Below are 17898 nucleotides of genomic sequence, written 5' to 3'. Positions count from 1 at the left end.
CAGGACTCTGGGATCATGATCCGAGCCAAAGGCAGACACTCAACAGACTGAGCCACCCAGGCACCCCTGATGTTGAGATTTTAACACACACGGTCTTCTCTCCTTATGAGGAAGCAGAAGCTCACGTCCTGCCTTCAGGAGAAGGAGGGACCCAATAATTCCTCTACATTTCTCCCAGCTCTAAGATTCAATAATTGGGTGACTCGTCATTTGCTGAAGGAAATTATTTAGGAGATTAGGTGGTCATAAGCCTGGTCATACTTATGGAACTGTTAGATCTATACAATGACATACTATAAAAAGGAAAGCCCAGAGGAAAGAAAGAAAACCTCAAATTCTATATAAGGAGAAACTGGAGTGATGAATTACTTCTCATCATTTGTTTACTCATTAAGCAAACATTCATTTAGCACTCACTACATAACTGGCAGAGTGCTTTAAGTGGGTCAGGTACATAAAATGACTCCCTGTGTTCAAAGAGCAGTGAGGATAGACTCAAAAATAAGCAATTTTAGCACAATCTGATGAATGCTATTGTAGGGTTCAGTGCCACAAACTCTAGGAACCCAGAGGGATGGGTAGCTCTACTGAGGGAGTTAAGAAGGACTTTATCAAGGAGATGATAGTTGAGCTGGGCTTTGAAGGATGAGTAGGAGTTTTCTAGTGAAGAATGGGAAGGGGATTCAAAGAAGGAATGGAAAACATAAAGGCTTAGAGACATGAAAGAGCACAGAATAGAAAGGAAAAGGAAATATTTGGAGTAAGTGAAGCAGGAGTACATTAGGATAAAAGACCAGAATCAAGGCATATAGGAAACTGATCATTAGGAATTTTGTATGCCAAGCTAAAAGCTTAATTTTTTTCCTACAACAAGGTACATGACTGAATGATTTTTTTCCAAGAGTGCTTCATGATCACGTTGCTTTTGTTAAAAGGAATTCTCTGGTGGGATTCTAGAAAATTAAGATACCAAAGAAAACCAGTCAGGAGGCCACTGTAATTGTTTAGTCAAGAAATAAGCACCTGCCTTAACACATGGAAATATTTTCAACTTCACTATAATGAAATTCACATTACATACCATTTCTCACCTATCAAGATGGCAAAAATTCAGATTCTTGAGAACACACTCAAGATGTTGTTGAAGCCACGGAAAAACAGGCCCTCTAATATATTGCTGGTAGAAGTGAAAAATAGTGCAACCCATACAGAGGACAGTTTGGTAATTTCCAATAAAATAATATATGTCTTTACCCAAATCAATCTACAGATTCACTTGATCTCAGCCAAAAGGCCAAGAAATGATAGCAATCTACAGATTCAATACAATCCCTATCAAAATACCAACAGCATTTTTCACAAAACTAGACCAAATAATCCTAAAGTTTGTATGGAACTACAAAAGAGCCCAACTAGCCAAAGCAATCCTGAGAAAGAAAAACAAAGCTGGAGGTATCACAATTCCAGATTTCAAGACATACTACAAAGCTATAGTAATCAAAACAGCATGGTACTGGGACAAAAATAGACACATATATCAGTGGAACAGAACAGAGAGCCCAGAAATAAACCCAAGGTTATTTGGTCAATTAGTCATTGACAAAAGAGGCAGGAATATACAATGGGGAAATAAATGATGCTGGGAAAACTGGGCAGCCACATGCAAGAGAATGAAACTGGACCACTCTCTAATATCACACACAAAAATAAACTCAAGTGGATTAAAGGTCCAAATATGAGACCTGAAACCATAAAAATCCTAGAAGAGAACACAGGTGGTAAAGTCTCTGACATTGGCCACAGTTAACATTTTTCTACAAATGTCTCCTAAGGCAAGGGAAACACAAAAGCAAAAATAAACTATTGGAACTACATCAAAATAAAAAGCTTTTGCACAGTGAAGGAAACCATCAAAAAAACTAAAAGGCAGCCTACTAAATGGGAGAATATATTTGCAAATGATACATCTCATAAGGGTTTAATATCCAAAATATATAAAGAACTTATACAACTCAACACGAAAAAAAAATTCTGATTAAAAGTGGGCAGAGGACCTGAATAGACATTTTTCCAAAGAAGACATCCAGATGCCCAACACACATGAAAAGATGCTCAACATCGCTCATCATCAGGGAAATGCAAATCACAACCACAATGAGGTATCACCTTGCACCTGTCAGAATAGCTAAAATTAAAAAACAAAAACAAGAAATAACAAGTGTTGCCAAGGATGTGGAGAAAAAGGAGCCTTCATACACTGTTGGTGGGAAAGTAAATTGGTGCAGCCACTGTGGAAAAGAGTAAGGATGTTCCTCAAAAAATTAAAAATAAAAATATCATATGATTAAATAATTACCAAGAAAGAGTAAATGAGAACGCAGTAAAGGGAATAAGGATAGGAATGATAGGTATAGAGTTTGTTTGTTAAGCAAAGCCTAAAACTGAATGCAAATATTAAAAATTAACCTCAGGAACAAGAAAAGGATGTTCCTTCTCACCATTGCTTTTCAACACAACACTGGGAGTTCTAGCTAATGCTATAAAAGAAGAAAAAGAAATTAAAAGCATACACACTTGAAAGGTAGAAATAAAACTGTCTTTGTTCACAGATGACATGATCATATATGCAGAAAATCAAAAGAATTGACAAAAAAATTTCTGGAACTAATAAATGATTATAACAAAAATTCAGGATACAAGTATAATATAAAAAGTCAATCATTGTTTTATAATAAAAGCAAATAATAAGTGAAATTTGAAATTGAAAACACATGACTATCTACATTAGCACCCAAAAAATTAAATTTGGGGATATAAATCTAACAAAATATGTACAAGATTTATATGAGAAAAACTGATGAAAGATATCAAAGAAGAATTAAATAAATGTAGGATATTCCATGTTTATGGATGAAGACTCAATATTGCCAAGATGTCAGTTCTTCCCAACGTGATTTATAGATTCAATGCAATCCCAATTAAAATCTCAGTAAGTTGTTCTATCTATATAGATAAGCTTATATATAAAGCTTATATAAAGCGACAAAAGACCCAAAATAGTCAACACAATATTGAAAAAAAACAAGGTCAGAGAACTGACACTAATTGGACCTCAAAATGTACTATGAAGCTATGGTAATCAAGACAGTGTGGTATTGGCAAAAGAATAGATAAGTAGGTTGATGGAAAAGAATAGCGAGCCCAGACATAGACTCATGGAATATAGTCAACTGATCTTTACAAATGGAGCAAAGATAGTCTTTTCAACAAATGGCACTGAACAACTGGACATCCACATGCCACATAATAATAATAATAATCCAGAAATAGAACTTACACCCTTCATAAATTAACTCAAAATAGATCACAGATCTAAATGTAAAATGCACAACTATAAAACTCAGAAGATAACATGGGAGAAAACCCAGATAACCTTGGGCATGCTGATGACTTTTTAGGTACATCACATCACCAAAAGCACTTTCCACAAAAAAAAAAAAAAAAGAACTGATAAGCTGGCCTTCATCAAAATTAAAAATATTCTGCTCTGCAAAGGATAATGTCAAGAGAATGAGAAGACAAGTCACAGACTGGGAAAAGATATTTGCAAAAAACATTTAATAAAAGATTTTTATCCAAAATATACAAAGAATTTTTAAAATTCAACAATAAGAAAACAACTCGATTTAAAAATGGGCAAAAGACCTGAGCAGATTCCTCACCAAGATGTACAGATGGCAGTAAGCATATAAAAAGACATTCAACATTATATATCAGGAGGGAATTGCAAATTAAAACAACAACGAGATACACTACACATCTATTAAAATAGCCAAAATCCAAAACACTGACAACACCAAACGCTGGCAATTATGTGGAGCAACAAGAACTCTCATTCACTGCTGGTGGGAATGCAAAGTGGTATGGCCATTTTGGAAGACAGTTTGGAGGGTTCTTACAAAACTAAATGTAGTCTTACTATAAGATCTAGCAATAGCACTTCTTAGCTTTTATCCAAAAGAACTGAAAATGTATGTCCACATAAAAATCTGCATGTGGTGTTTATTGCTGTAAACATTTGAAATGTGAAATTAAATCTGATATTGCTTAATTTATAATTGCCAAAACTTTGAAGCAACCAAGATACTCTTCAGTAGGTGATGGAATATTATTCAGCACTTTAAAAAGATGAGCTATCGAGCCATAAAAAGACATACAGGAAACGTAAATGCGTATTTCTAAGTGAAAAAAGCCAACCTGAAAAGTTTACATACTGTATGATTCCAATTGTGTGACATTCTGAAAGAAACAAAACTATGGAGACAGTAAAAAGATCAGTGGTTACCAGGGCTTCCGGGAAAAGAGGGATGAATAGGTGGAGCACAGAGAATTTCTGGAGTAGTGAAACTATTCTGCATGATACTATAATGGGAGATACAAGTCATTATACATTTGTCCAAACCCATAGAAGGTACAACACCAAGAGTGAACCCTAAAGTAAACCACAAACTTTGGATGATGACATGTCCATGTAGGTTCATTGACCGTGACAGACGTACCACTATGGTGCAAAATGTTGATAGTGGGAGAAGGTGGCGGGGTGTAGGGAATATATAGGAATTTTCTGTACTTTTGGCTCAGTTTTGTTGTGAACATAAAACTGCTCTGAAAAATAAAGTTTATTAATTTAAAAAGCTAACTTGATATAAATATAATAGCAAAATCACACAAAGAAATTAATTTGAGTAATTTTTAAAGTCTACATTCTCTACATCCTTAGTGGGAAATATATTCTAAGGATAAAAGAACTGCAAAGAAATCTTCAATGTTACTGGACGGGTTTATTGGTAGTGGTGATAATGGCATAATATTCTGAAAATATTTTATGTATATAATAGGATAAAGTAAATAAATATATTAATGATATTAGAAACCAAGATTTCCACTATGAGAAAATAGAGATAAAAATTTAAAATAAGAAAAAGTAAGGATAAATTTTAATTGTAAATATCAGTGAACTTACAGTTTTTTAAAATATATTTTCTGGGGCGCCTGGGTGGCTCAGGTGTTAAGCGTCTGCCTTCGGCTCAGGTCATAATCCCAGGGTCCTGGGATCGAGCCCCGCATCGGGCTCCCTGCTCCGCGGGAAGCCTGCTTCTCCCTCTCCCACTCTCCCTGCTTGTGTTCCCTCTCTCGCTGTGTCTCTCTCTGTCAAATAAATAAATAAAATCTTAAATATATATATATATATATTCTATTACTTCCACTGCAAAGGCCCAGGTGTAGTAACACACCAATAGCAAAGAGCACACCTAGCAACCAGATCTTGGTGTCTAAATATCATTCTCCACTAAAAGAGACCAGAGTTCCTTGGAGAAACATCCAGTCCCAGGTCTGGGGCCAGAAAAACATAAGTTGAGCCTTGTATTTCTTGTTTTGCTCAAAATAAGGAAGTATACAAAGACCAAGAATCTTGTTAAAGGGTTTCAGAGCCTGGCCTAAAGGGGCTCCCACTGAACACATGTGGATCAATTCAAGCAATTTGCAAAAATTGATTCAGACAGGGATCATCAATAGATCCTGAGACCACTGGGTAAACTGTGTTGGGCATCAGGATATTCACACCATTGCAAAGTATTACCCACAGATTGCTAATTACAAAGGAGTAAAGTTACTTTTATAGTTGAGAGATATGATTGATATTTTCTGTTTCTCCTCTCTAGGATTTTCTTTTTCTGGGATACTAACCAAACTTACTCTCTGTGGTGGCTTCAGAGTGTGTCAACCTAGCCAAGTTGGAGCCATGTTTCCCAGAATTCCCTTCCATGTCCTGAAGTAAAGCTGGTCACAAGATAAGTTTATGAGTGATTCAGAAAGGGGACCTGGAGCCACATAGTCAATGAATTATAGCTTTCTGGGGCTGAAATTCCACTGGGTTAAGGACCATTCTACCCATCTGCAACTTCATCCAGTCCTCACTGCTTCCATTTCTAGAATGTGAGGCTGATGATCTGGTTTGGGGAGGAGGAGCACAGGATTAGCTTGTTTCTTATTTTCCTCTTTAACTTCTCCCGGCATACTAGAGCTTTTCCTGGAAACCATAAAAAGAAATAACAACAACAACATTATTGGCTACCTCAGCCTCACTCACAAGTGGAGTCTGGGAATTACATAAAGCCCCTGTGTATTTGGGCGTGAAGAAAGAAGCTCATTTAAATATCTGTGACATCAATGGAACAGGCACTGATTAGACAGATGGACAGTGGCATTTTTAGTATAATATGCCTTATAAGCCTGCAGAAAAATCACTCAGCCCACCACGATGTTGGTGACTCATGGGTGTTAATAGTGACAGTTCATAACTCTACCGAGAATACAGCCAATTTCTGCTTATCCACAAATAGATTGTTACTTTGCCAAGTATTTGCACAGCAATCTGTTCCAGCCTCAGCTACCACAGCAGGCCCCAGCTTGGGTGGGGTCAAGGCTATGTATAAGGGAATGTGGAAAGCAGGGCTGGGCCTAGAATATAGAGTGAAGGGTAAGGGAGTATTTTCACCCCAGCATGCAACTGATTATATTCTAAGGTGAAATGTTACTCATCAGTGTCAGCAAATATTTACTGAGCACCTGTTATGATTGGGACACTGTGCAGGGCAGTAAGGATTCAAAAGCTTTAAAATAGGATCCCTACTTCAGAACCTTACACTAGAGTTTAGGACACAAACCATAAACATAAAAACACATGCATCAGTATTCACTAGGAACAGTAAATGGCCAAGTGTGTGATGCAGCCAATAGAGAGCAGAGAAGAGGAATTTGCACTCTGTAGATGTGAGAGATGAATCACAGGACTGAGTGAATTCTCCAGGGAGAAAAGAGAAAGCAATAGAAGCAAGAAATATTTATTAAGCATCTACTAATGATATACTAACAACTACCATTTGGGGCATTTAACAATACCAAGTGCTTTACCTGTGCTTCTCACTTAATTTTTGCAATCACCATGTGATTAAGTGAATTAGCATCCCCATATTATAGTTAACCTAGCACAGTCTCAGGTAAGTGATTACCCCAAGGTCACACAACCTGGAAACAGTGGGCAGAACTCACACACAGATTTGTACCACTCAGAGTTCACGCTCTTTCTATTTCAGGGTCTGGGTTCCCTCTTCTGTATCTCTTCACACTACACCTGTCTCAGGTATGTCATGTGTAGCTTCCATGGCCTTGGTCTTCGAGGAGAAAGCCATGTACACAGAAGGATGGGGGACAAGACAATGCCAAACCAAAAGGTGAGTGCCCCGATGTAGGGCAGAGATCATTGGTGCTGGGGAGGGGGCAGTCCGACGGGGCACTCGTGCTGTGGGAAGAAGTTGCCATTTGAAAAGCATCAGGTCCCTCTAGCTGCCTCCAGGGAGCTCCCAGACAAATTCTGGTACAAAAGTTATAAACTACAACAGCCCCTCGAGGTCTCTGATGCAGAACAGAAGGAGGGGTTCCGGGAAACCCAAGGTGCTCTGCTCTCACCTTGGCAAACTTGTTCACCTCCCTTAAACATTTGAGTAACTACCCAGTGAAAGGTGGATAATAAATGGCAGGAGTCCAGTGAAGTGTTAGCATTTCTGTCTTAGGATAAAACAAATCCTCTCTCTCCCTTTCCCCGACTGTAATTTTCTTCTGTATAATTTTCCAGCAGTACTTGGCAAGTTTGGGATTCACCAGCACATAGTCCTTAGCTGTAAAAATGACAGCAATGATACTTAAAGTCCAGAGGGAAGAGAACTAGCCAAGAAAAATCCTGGGGAGTGCCGACATCCAAGTCTGTGATGTGAAGAGGAGGGACCTCTGAACTCTATGTGATCGTGAATGTCCATAAAGAACCAGGACCCAAAAGTGCCCTGGGAGTCTGCGGTCCAAGGCAGCAAGAAAATCCAGGAAGTAGACAACTAAAAAATGTCCCCTGCATTTGGTACGTAGGTCATGAATGACCTTAGTGTGAAAGTTCTGGTAGAGTTGTGGGGTTCGGAAGACGGAGCCACTTGGACTAAGGGGTGAAAGGAGATGAGGAAACAGAAGCTTGAGTACACTAGTGGGGAAGGTAAAGGGAGAGCCGTTTTTTTCAAGGTGGAAATTATTTGAGTGTGATGAGAGTTTCAGGAGAAAGATCCAGTAGGGAATGAGAAGTCATCACAGGGATGGTGGAGGGGATGGCCGAACGCTGGTAGACATTGTACAGAGAGAGCCTGGAACGTGTGTTCCTCAGCCAGACTCTCCAAGTTTTCTCAAAAATCCGTAAACAACTTAGATTGTCTTCTTCCGTCTCCCTTTGGACCTAGTCAAGGACAGGAGGCCATCTTTGCTGACCTAATCAGTTTACCCCCAAAAAGGTGCAAACAAGCTTTACTGGGTACAGACCATTTGCAGTGTTTTCTTATCTCCCACCCTTATGTGTAAATCCTTATCTCAGCTTAAGAACAGATCCCTTGGGTGATTCAGTCAGTGGAACATACAACTTGATCTCTGGGTAGTGAGTTCAAGCCCCACATTGGGTGTAGAGATTACTTTTTTTTTAAAAAAGAAGGGATTCTTTCACATAGGAGGAAATAATTTGCATATAAACTAATTAATGGATACTCAAACTAACTAAATGTTCTTGAGTTATTTTTTTGGCAAGAGAAAGAAAGGCAGAAGATGCAGGAGCAAGTGGTGGTGACTGATGAAGCAAGGTCCAGAGATGACGGAAGGGGACGGGGTCAGAGGGATCCCGATGAGGTTGCCTTTCAGTAGGAGCATGGCTCCCGTGTACTTTGACCCTGGAGAAAATGTGGGGAAGGTGCTAAGATTGGGGGGGGGGCAATGGGGTAAAGTGGGACAGGAGGTTAGAGGGCTGTTTGCCGAGAATGAAGAGGCCAACCATGCAGCGAACGGTGGAAGGTTTAAATTGTTGTTGAAGAGAATGGGCAATAGACCAGACATGGGCAAGAAAGCACCGCTGGGCACCCACACAGAGCCAGCTGCTGCAGAGACACAAATGGTGACAGTCTGCATTGCTAGGTGATTTACCCCCACCAGCTGCCCAGGTGTGGAGGAAGAAGAGAACGGGGTAGGTATTTCACTGGGTAGGTGCAGAAGAAGAAGGGGGCAGGGGGCGGGTGGGGAAAGGTGGAGGCAAGGAGTTCAGATGATCACAGGACCTGGGCTGGAATGGCGCAGGGGAGAGGCAAGGAGGGTGCACACGGTGGCCCGTGTTCTAGTTAGAACAGAATCCACTCCAGCTGGCTGAAAAAGAGGGGGATATAGATAGCTCAAAAAAAAAATCACCGAGAGATGTAAAGAAACAGACTCTGGCTGAGCATCCAGGAATGTCGCCCCCCCCACACATGGTGGGCCTGGCCCATCCCAGGGGCTGAACCTCCACCATAATCACGAAGCATTAGCTCAGAGGCCGACCACCACAGCTGCCAACTATAGAACGAAACCCCCTCCATCACCACGTTCCCGGAAAAGCAGACGCCCCTGCTCTGCCTTTCTGTAGAACTCCACATTGAGTCAATGTCTCTTGTAGGTACATTAGGTTGGTGGAACCTAAATCATCATCCCCAACAGCAAGGAAGCGAGGGAGACTAGGACCTTAACAATGTGTTTTGTCTCCCTTCCCCTCTGTACCCCTGGGGGCGGGGGAGGGAGGCTGGTATTTGCACTGTTGGAGAAAGTGTTCAAGAAGTATAGAAAGTGTTCAAGAGGTTTGGGACAGCTGTCCACTATCGGGTACATCAAGGCTGCCGCAGCCTACACCACGCCTCTGTGAACATTTTCTTGAATGCCCTTCTGGGCGCATGCTGTGTGCACATGGCTTGGCACGTCTGTTCTTTATAAGAAGATAGAGGTGCCCCTGCTTCCAAAGACGCTGCCCTTCCCCCATGCACAGATGCAGGAAGCTTGTGGAGCAAAGTGCAAAGGTTGGGTTCCAGCCCCCACCTGTCTCCTCAAGCAGCAGACTGTGCAGTCCGCAAAGGGCACAGTCATTTGTGACAACTCTGGAGCCTACTGACTGGGCAGAAATAGAGGAGCCAAGGGCCAAGAAGTCTCCACAAAGTCAAAGAGCATGTGTCATGGGAAGGAGATGGTGGGAGAGCCAGAAGGATGGGTGTTTTGGTCATAGCATGAAAGCCAGGGGTCTGAGAGCTCTGGGCTGGTGCTGTCCATGTACAAATAACAAGTCCCCGTGGGTGGGGGAAGTGCAGGGGAGCTAAGGAGGCCTTGAGATTGAGGAAGCTGTTTGAGAGACAGATCATCTAGGTGGATATTAAAAATTGAGATGGACCGAGAGGAAGAAAGGAGCCAGATTCCAAAGTCGTCCATGAGATAGCTCCGGGGAGACAGCGGGTGACGCACCCAGGAGGACAAGAAGAACATAATAACCCTAAATGAGAAGGACTTCATGTAAGGGTGGGAGCTGACCAATAACCACAGATCTCCAGCTCTCCTCTCTTGGCCCCCTGCTCCATGGGACACTGATGTGTGGCCTCAGGCTGCCGTAACAAAGTACAACAGACTGGGGGGCTTAAATAAAAGAAAGTTATTTCTCACAGTTCTGGAGGCTGGAAGTCCAAGATCAAGTTGCTGGCATGCTTGGGTTCTGGAGAGAGCCCTCTTCTTGGCTTGTATCAGATGGCTGCCTTCTCCCAGTGTCTTCACATGGGAGGGAAAGAGGGTAAGTTCTCCAGTGTCCCTTCTTATAGTGGCACTAACTCCATCATGAGGGGACCCTCATGACTTCATCTAGCCCTAATCACCCCAAAGACCCCATCTCCAATATAGCCTTCCACTGGGGGTAAGGCTTCAATATATGAATTGGGGGGCAGGGAAGACACAGTCCATAGCACTCAGGCCATAGTACTCCATTGTTTGTGAACAAAACAAAATCCCTATTCTCACAGAGCTTATATTATAATGGAGGGAGGTAAACAACACACACACACACACAAATATGTTAGGATAATAAGTGCTCTAAGAAAACCTAGGTTAATGGGGTGACGGAGAACCAGGATATTACTGTACATTGAATGGATATAGAAGAAGGGAGTGAGACATCGAATATCTGGTGAAAGAGTATTATAGCCTGAGAGGGCAGCAAGTGCAAAGGCCCTGAGGCAGGATCAGGTTTGACCTGTGAAACTGGAGAGAGACAAGAAGGAAAGTACTAGGATTTGTTGTCATTGGAGTATAACAGCAGGCAAATCACATAGGGACATTGTAAGGACTTCAGTTCTTACTCTGAGTGAGGTGGAAAGCTATTTAGGTTAGTGAGGAGAGAAATGACATGATCTGGAAATGGAAGAATGGGAAACCTACAGTGGAGGAAATTACACAGGTGGTGTTCCTTAGGGGAGAGGCGGGTTGCAAGGAAGAGAGGAGTGGAGGACGGGTGGTTTGACAAAGCTGAACACTGAGAGGTGAGGGTCCATGGGGCACAGTGGCATGATTGGTGGGGAGGGCCAGGGTGAATAAGGGGTATGAGAAAACAGGAGAGGGGGTGGCTACCTGGACATCTAAAATGAAAGGAGCGAGGGGGACGCTGGACCAAGACGCTCGAGGCAGGATGGGGTGAGGAGTCAGAGGCATAAGGAGAGCTACCTGGGGTCTGCAGAGGGCAGAAAGGGCTGTGGTATAATGTGGAAGCCACCAGAGGTGCCCAAAGGTTTCAGGATGGCAGGGGAGAGAGACATGGGGAAGCTGGGACATCTCCCCAAAGTGTAGGATGGCATCCTGGAGAGCCGGCAGAGTGCAAGGGGCTTTCTGGCCAACATCGCTGTCCCGGTAAATTCTGAGGGGAAGGGTAGGAAAACACGGAACCCTGGACAGCTGTCCAACCCAGGAAAAGCCCCCGCCCCGTGGGATCTGGGTGGACCTGCAGGTCCTGATGAATGGTGAGCAGGGAGGGGGAGCTTGCCCCGAGAAAGGAAAAGGTCTTCACAGCAGCCCTCCTGGTGACCCAGGCCCCCAGGGGACGTGCAGGGAGGAGGCCACGGATTATGGAGGAAAAAAAGCTACAGAATCTATCTAATCAAGAGTCACTTTCTGGGCACCTGGGTGGCTCAGTTGGTTAAGCGACTGCCTTCGGCTCAGGTCATGATCCAGGAGTCCCTGGATCGAGTCCCCGCATCAGGCTCCCTGCTCGGCGGAGAGTCTGCTTCTCCCTCTGACCCTCCCCCCTCTCATGTGCTCTCTCTCGCTCTCTCTCTCTCTCTCTCTCTCTCTCATTCTCTCTGTCTCAAATAAATAAATAAATCTTTAAAAAAAAAAAGAGTCACTTTCCATAACCTCGTTTGCAATTCAGTTGCTCCTTTGGCAAAAGTCCCCGTGCAGCTGTTCCAACCGGCAAGGCAAATCTTTGCCAGGTAAACCAGGGGGGCCGTGCATGATGCCTGGCGGCTGCCAGCCTCAACATTACCTCAATACTCAGTTTCCCCTCTCCAGGCTGGCTTGCTTGTCCAGGCCGTTAGGTCGGCTCCACACTGGGGGACAAGGGAGGCGGGAGGTGCAGGCTCACGCAGACAGTGCTGCCTTGCCTTGCCTGGTTCAAGCAAGACACAAAGCGTTCTTTGATCTGAGCCCTCTGCCAGTTCTGGAAGGGCTGCATTTGTCACAGCTCCAAAAAAGAGCAGGAGGTTACTTAGCTATGGATGAATAATAATTGGGCATTTGTCTAACTGCTACTGTACTGATGAATAATTAAAATTTTTATTACAATCGAGGCGAAAATCACTCTACCCACACAGACGGTCTGTCAGCTGTGCCAGGTGAAATGCAGGTATTGCAAGAGGACCTTCCAAGTCCGGAAAGAGAAGCCACGGTTATGGTTAAGAGGGCCGGGCCAAAAGCTGGGGATCTTTGGAAAAGTTACAGGGGAAGCCGACCCAAAGACAGAGGTCTGTTCCTTTACATTCCTTTGCAGGATGTAATAAAATCAGTTGGCTGGAGTCGGACCTGGGGCATGCAAGTGGCTGAAACAGCTAGCGAAAACTACGGGTGACAACCAGGAGGCACCCAAGATAAAGAGAAATAGACAGGGTCTCGGCTGTGCGCACACCCTCTGTCATAGCCGATGCCGGGGACTTTGATGACGAGGGAGACGGGACAGTTGGAGTATGACGGAACTCAGGAGTCAGAACCCACCTCCCAGGTCAATGGGGTGGCTGCTTCTTGGCTGTGACCTTGGGCAAGCTCCCCAAACCTCCACAGGCCTCCCTTTCTACATCCATAAAATAGGGATAATGCTGCCTCGCCCTGTGTTGCCCTGAGGATGAAATGAGATCATGTAAATGAGAGTATTTGGTAATTATAAAGACACACAGCAAATGCAGTTATAACTCAAAAATCAGACTTAAAGGCAACGGAGTCCAAACAGCCTCAGAGTTGGGATAGGTTGAGTGAATTAGGATTCAGGAAGAATGGAAAAGAAAATCTGTGCTATTTGGCTTGGATATGAAATTACCAATGGAATTTCGTAGAGTCTAACTTAAATACATTGTGCAAAGTAAATAAACATCCCTTTAGTTATAATAGCATTTTATTTTTCTCTGGTTTGTCAATAGGACCATTCACTTAAAAGGAAGCCATGAAACATTATTTTGATGAGAGAGTACCTATGGAATTCATACATCCTCCAATAAATAGAGTCCTGCGGTGGGATGTGACCATGGGGAGGAGGGACTATTTTTGAGAGCATGTCCTAAGCAGTAAAATCTTGACATCCCCTGAGGGGTAAATCCCAAGAATCCCTGACTCCTCAAATACGTAAGGATAATATAGCGTAGAGGTGGTGGCTTCATCTTCCTCCTTGCAACGACCAGCCTTGCAATCCACAATTCAAGTTCATGATGAAAACCCAAAGTGTTCAACGTCTGAAGGCTGAACATCCGTCACGAGTTAGCTCCTTTAATCCTCACAACACTCCTGTGTTCCCCATTTTACACCGAATGAAATGAAGGCTCCAAGGGGTTTAAGTAATTCACCCAAGATCCCAAGGCTGTTAATGCAGAGAACCAGGATTGGAAGCTTATTTATCTCTCCAAAGCCATCAAAGCGTTCACTATAATATTCCCCTTCATAGTTCATACGGGGATACAACATTGACCACAACAAGGTCCGTTTCCCTTATAACCTTCTGGGAGAGATAATGGTGCGCCAAATTAATTCAGCAAGTATTTGTTGGGTACTTCCATTCAAGGTGCCGGAGATCCACAGGTAAATGAGAGAGACAAAGCCCGGTTCTTGGGAGCAGCTAGGAGGTGAGCACCATGGGCATGTGTAGACTCTGTGCTGGAGGCCTTGCAGGGCCCCTTACTAGCTCCTGGGGTTGGATCCCCTTAGGTTCCTGCCACTGGATGTCCTGGTTACAGCTACCACCCGAGCCACCCCCTTGAGTGTCCAGAAACTGCCGGACAGCTGGCGGGCTGCGTGGAAACAGACAGAACAGGGATCTGGAGGCAGAATCCTGACAGTTCTGGCTTCACTTTCGCTAAGCCCGTGACCTTCTGTAAGTCCTTCAACCACCAGATCAGCCTCTTTGCTTGTAAATGGGGATATTGTTGAGTGGAAAGGACTGGTGACACATTGTCCAGAAGTGCCTTGAAAATCGTACTCCATGAAAGCTAGCTTTCCTTATCCTTGTGCATTTCTGCTAATCAGACCCAGGACAGGTGGTGTTTTCACCAATCCACGAGGCTCTGGGAGATGCAACCTTTGAATGTTCCCAAGGGCTCCTCTGTGGCACGCAAGAGTGTCTCACGTGGTTCTGGCCTCGATGGGAAGTGGTGTTGCAGAAGGTGAGGGGCCACAGGGGAAAAAATCGTTCCATGCCACCTCTTTTCCATCTCTTCTTGGGCATAGATGCATGTGACATATGGTGGAAGTTTGTGTAGTTCCAATTAACAAAGAGCAGGGTGGGAAGAGGTGGGATTTTTAAAACTTTGGCTAGATCCGCTGAAGAATTTAGCTACAATGGAGCCTCCCCTGACACCACAGGTGCTGTCATCCTGTGTGTGATTCTGTCCTGACTCGGCCTCTGAATGAATGACTGTGGCCTGACCGCTGAACTCCATAGGTCGGGAATGCTGCTTCATTTCACAGAATAACAAAACAGCTGCTGTCCCACTAGCTGAATGTGCCTGGACATCTGGCTGGTGTCCTTCCAAAGGGCTCCAGCCTGAGCGATCCTCAAGCAAAACACTCCAACCTTCCATTGTGGACTCGGGCCAGGACTGCGTGTCTGACCGTTAGCAGCCAGCTGCTGAGCTCCCCATGAGACAGGTCATGAATAGTTGGCTGGTATCTCAGGCCTTTCAACAACCAGATCAGATGTGACAGACGAGCAGTCAGTTTTATTCACCCGGCTCTAAACTCTTGTACCTATCAGAAAGAAATAGGGCCAAACCCTGAAAGTCAGATTAGGGTGTGGTATAAACATCGTCTTCACTGTGACTTATTTCTTCCTTCTTAGCTATGTCAAGTCACTCAAAGAAGTGAGGCAGTTTGCCCATGGGTATCCAGGGATGAGCATCCAATTACGTTTCAGTGAATCCGGAGTCTTCTCCTAAAGTTCAGGAACAGTTGTGGTTGGCTCGTCTGCCTATGCAATGTCCCCACAGTATGATGGTGGGGAGACTGTGACATTCATGCTCTCCACCTTCCCACCCTGGTGCCTGTGGGCTGGAAGGGAGAGGAGACGGTGCTTCGAGAACAAGGAAGAGAGCCCCTCCAGTTCAGAGAATCAGCCTGACACCCTTGGACCTTCTCAGACAACTTCCTCCCAAGGGCACACTGAAGGCACTCATGACGTCATCGACAGGGAGCCTCCCAGCTTAGTCTGTTTAATGCTGGAGCTCACACATGGGGCAGCCTTGTGCCCTTATATACATTCTAGTATTTGAAGAAAAAGAAACAAAACACTTCCTTATATTGAAATGAAACCGGCTTCTCTAGAACTTTCTTCCACTGGTCAGTTAGATATACCAGGTTTGTATCATACCTTCAGAAAATATGAGGGGCGCAAAAAAGAAGAACAGGTGCCTCTGGTCTTCCTGCCAGATCCTCCTCCTAATCTATCCCCGCAGAGGTGTTTTAGCTTGCTTTCTGACTTGTTTTAAAAAGTCAGATCTTGATTAACTATAAAAGCCTTTCTCCGGTGGACCCCTTTTCCTGTGTCCTTTCATCTGTCTTCCTGAATATCACAGAACCTTCCAACCACTGCAGTATCCAGCACATGCACGCACTCCAGAGAATTTGAGGCAAAGGCTCAACTATGAACAAGAAAAAGGCATTTGTGGGTGCTTCTCAGTGCTTATTAGGGACAAAACAAAACCCACAAGGATGAGCTTTGCAGTTTCCAGTTGGGGGGGGCTGTCATGTGGCTCAATCCAGGCCTTGGCCCATAGCTTTTACCTCCAAAGTGATTTGCACAAACCTGTCAACATTGCTTTAAATAAAATGCACAGGTATATTTTACTGATGTGAACTATCATCAGAAAATCACCCATTGGGGTGCTCAGTCAGTTAAGCATCCAACTCTTGATTTCAGCCCAGGTCACGATCTCAGGGTCTTGGGATCGAGACTGGCTATCTTTATTGTTGGTGGTGATGATGATGATGATGATGATATTTTTGTATTTGCTAGTTTTACATTAGTAAGTATCTCAGTGTAAGAGAGAATTGTAGACTGTAATAAAATAAATAGCTGTGTATCCACCATCTAGCTTTAACATTATTAACACTTTACTATATTTTATTCAGTTTCCTTTTTTTGTTAAAAAAAAAAAAATACAGCATTTAGATACATGTAACGCTGTGTATTCCTCCCTGATCCCTCCACTCCTTAGACAACTATTGGCCTGGGCCTAATGGTATCGTCCCACAAAGACTTTGAAAAAATATTCACTACAGCTTTCCATGTGGTTGCAGCCACCAGGTAAGCAAGATGGGCATTTACAATCACATTCAGGAGCTATGGAAGAAGAAGCAGTCCCGTGTAATATGTTTTCTCCTCCAGGTGCTGTGGGTAGAACCGCCAGCTCTCTGCTCCACCAGCCCCATAAAGGGCACGCACTGGGACACAAGGCCAGGCAGGATTATGTCATATATTGGATGTGCGTGCGCCCGAGTGCAACCTACAACAATCCCATCCATCATGGTGTTAACCAGCTAGTTTGCTCGAAGACTTCAGTCTGCTGTTGAGGAGCGAGCTAGGTACCACTGGGGACTCTGAGAGCCCTGAACTCTTACATTAGATTCCACATACAAATTCTTTGAGGTTCCCCTCATTGACTCATTCCATTAAGCTATCAGAAGAAATCCTGGGGTGTCTGGCTGTCTCAGTCGGTAGAGTGTACAACTCTTGATTTCGGGGTTGTAAGTTCAAGCCCCACGTTGGGTGTAGAGATTACTTAAAAATAAAATCTTGAAGAAGAAGAAGAAGATGAGGAGGGGGAGGAGGAAGAGGAAGAAGAAGAAATCCTGACACCCAGTGGGTCACGAAACCAGTCTACAAGCACAGGGAGATTTGAGGGCTCACATCTGCAGGCCACAAGAGTCATGGCCTTGGAAAGGGTCTCAAGTGCCTCCATGCTCTCCGTGGTTCCCTGTGCAGCTTTGGAGAAGGCACAGTATTCTCCAGTGCCACCGTTACTGCTAATATAAGGGATGTTTATAAAATTCTTATCTAATAAATAATTTAGAATAATCAAAAAATGGGCTACATATATACTCATAAAGAAATGATGGGGATTTTTTTAATATTTTACATTTTAAATAAAATTATGTCATACTTTGTGTTCTATTCTGCACTTGCCTTTTACTCAACATTATGCTTTTGAGATATACCCATAATGATACATG

The 17898-nt window shown here is 43.6% G+C and overlaps 1 pseudogene; it reads left to right on the top strand.

Annotated features, from left to right (window-relative positions):
• The first annotated feature begins 16981 nt into the window (after positions 1–16981).
• On the top strand, positions 16982–17695 carry LOC112830033 (large ribosomal subunit protein eL15-like; annotated as a pseudogene).
• Positions 17696–17898: the final 203 nt, after the last annotated feature.

The sequence above is a fragment of the Callorhinus ursinus genome, unplaced genomic scaffold (assembly GCF_003265705.2).
Source record: "Callorhinus ursinus isolate GAN/ISIS: 27379988/994484 unplaced genomic scaffold, GSC_fseal_2.0 scaffold27, whole genome shotgun sequence".
NCBI lineage: Eukaryota > Metazoa > Chordata > Mammalia > Carnivora > Otariidae > Callorhinus > Callorhinus ursinus.
This window is presented reverse-complemented; position numbering and strand designations above follow the sequence as displayed.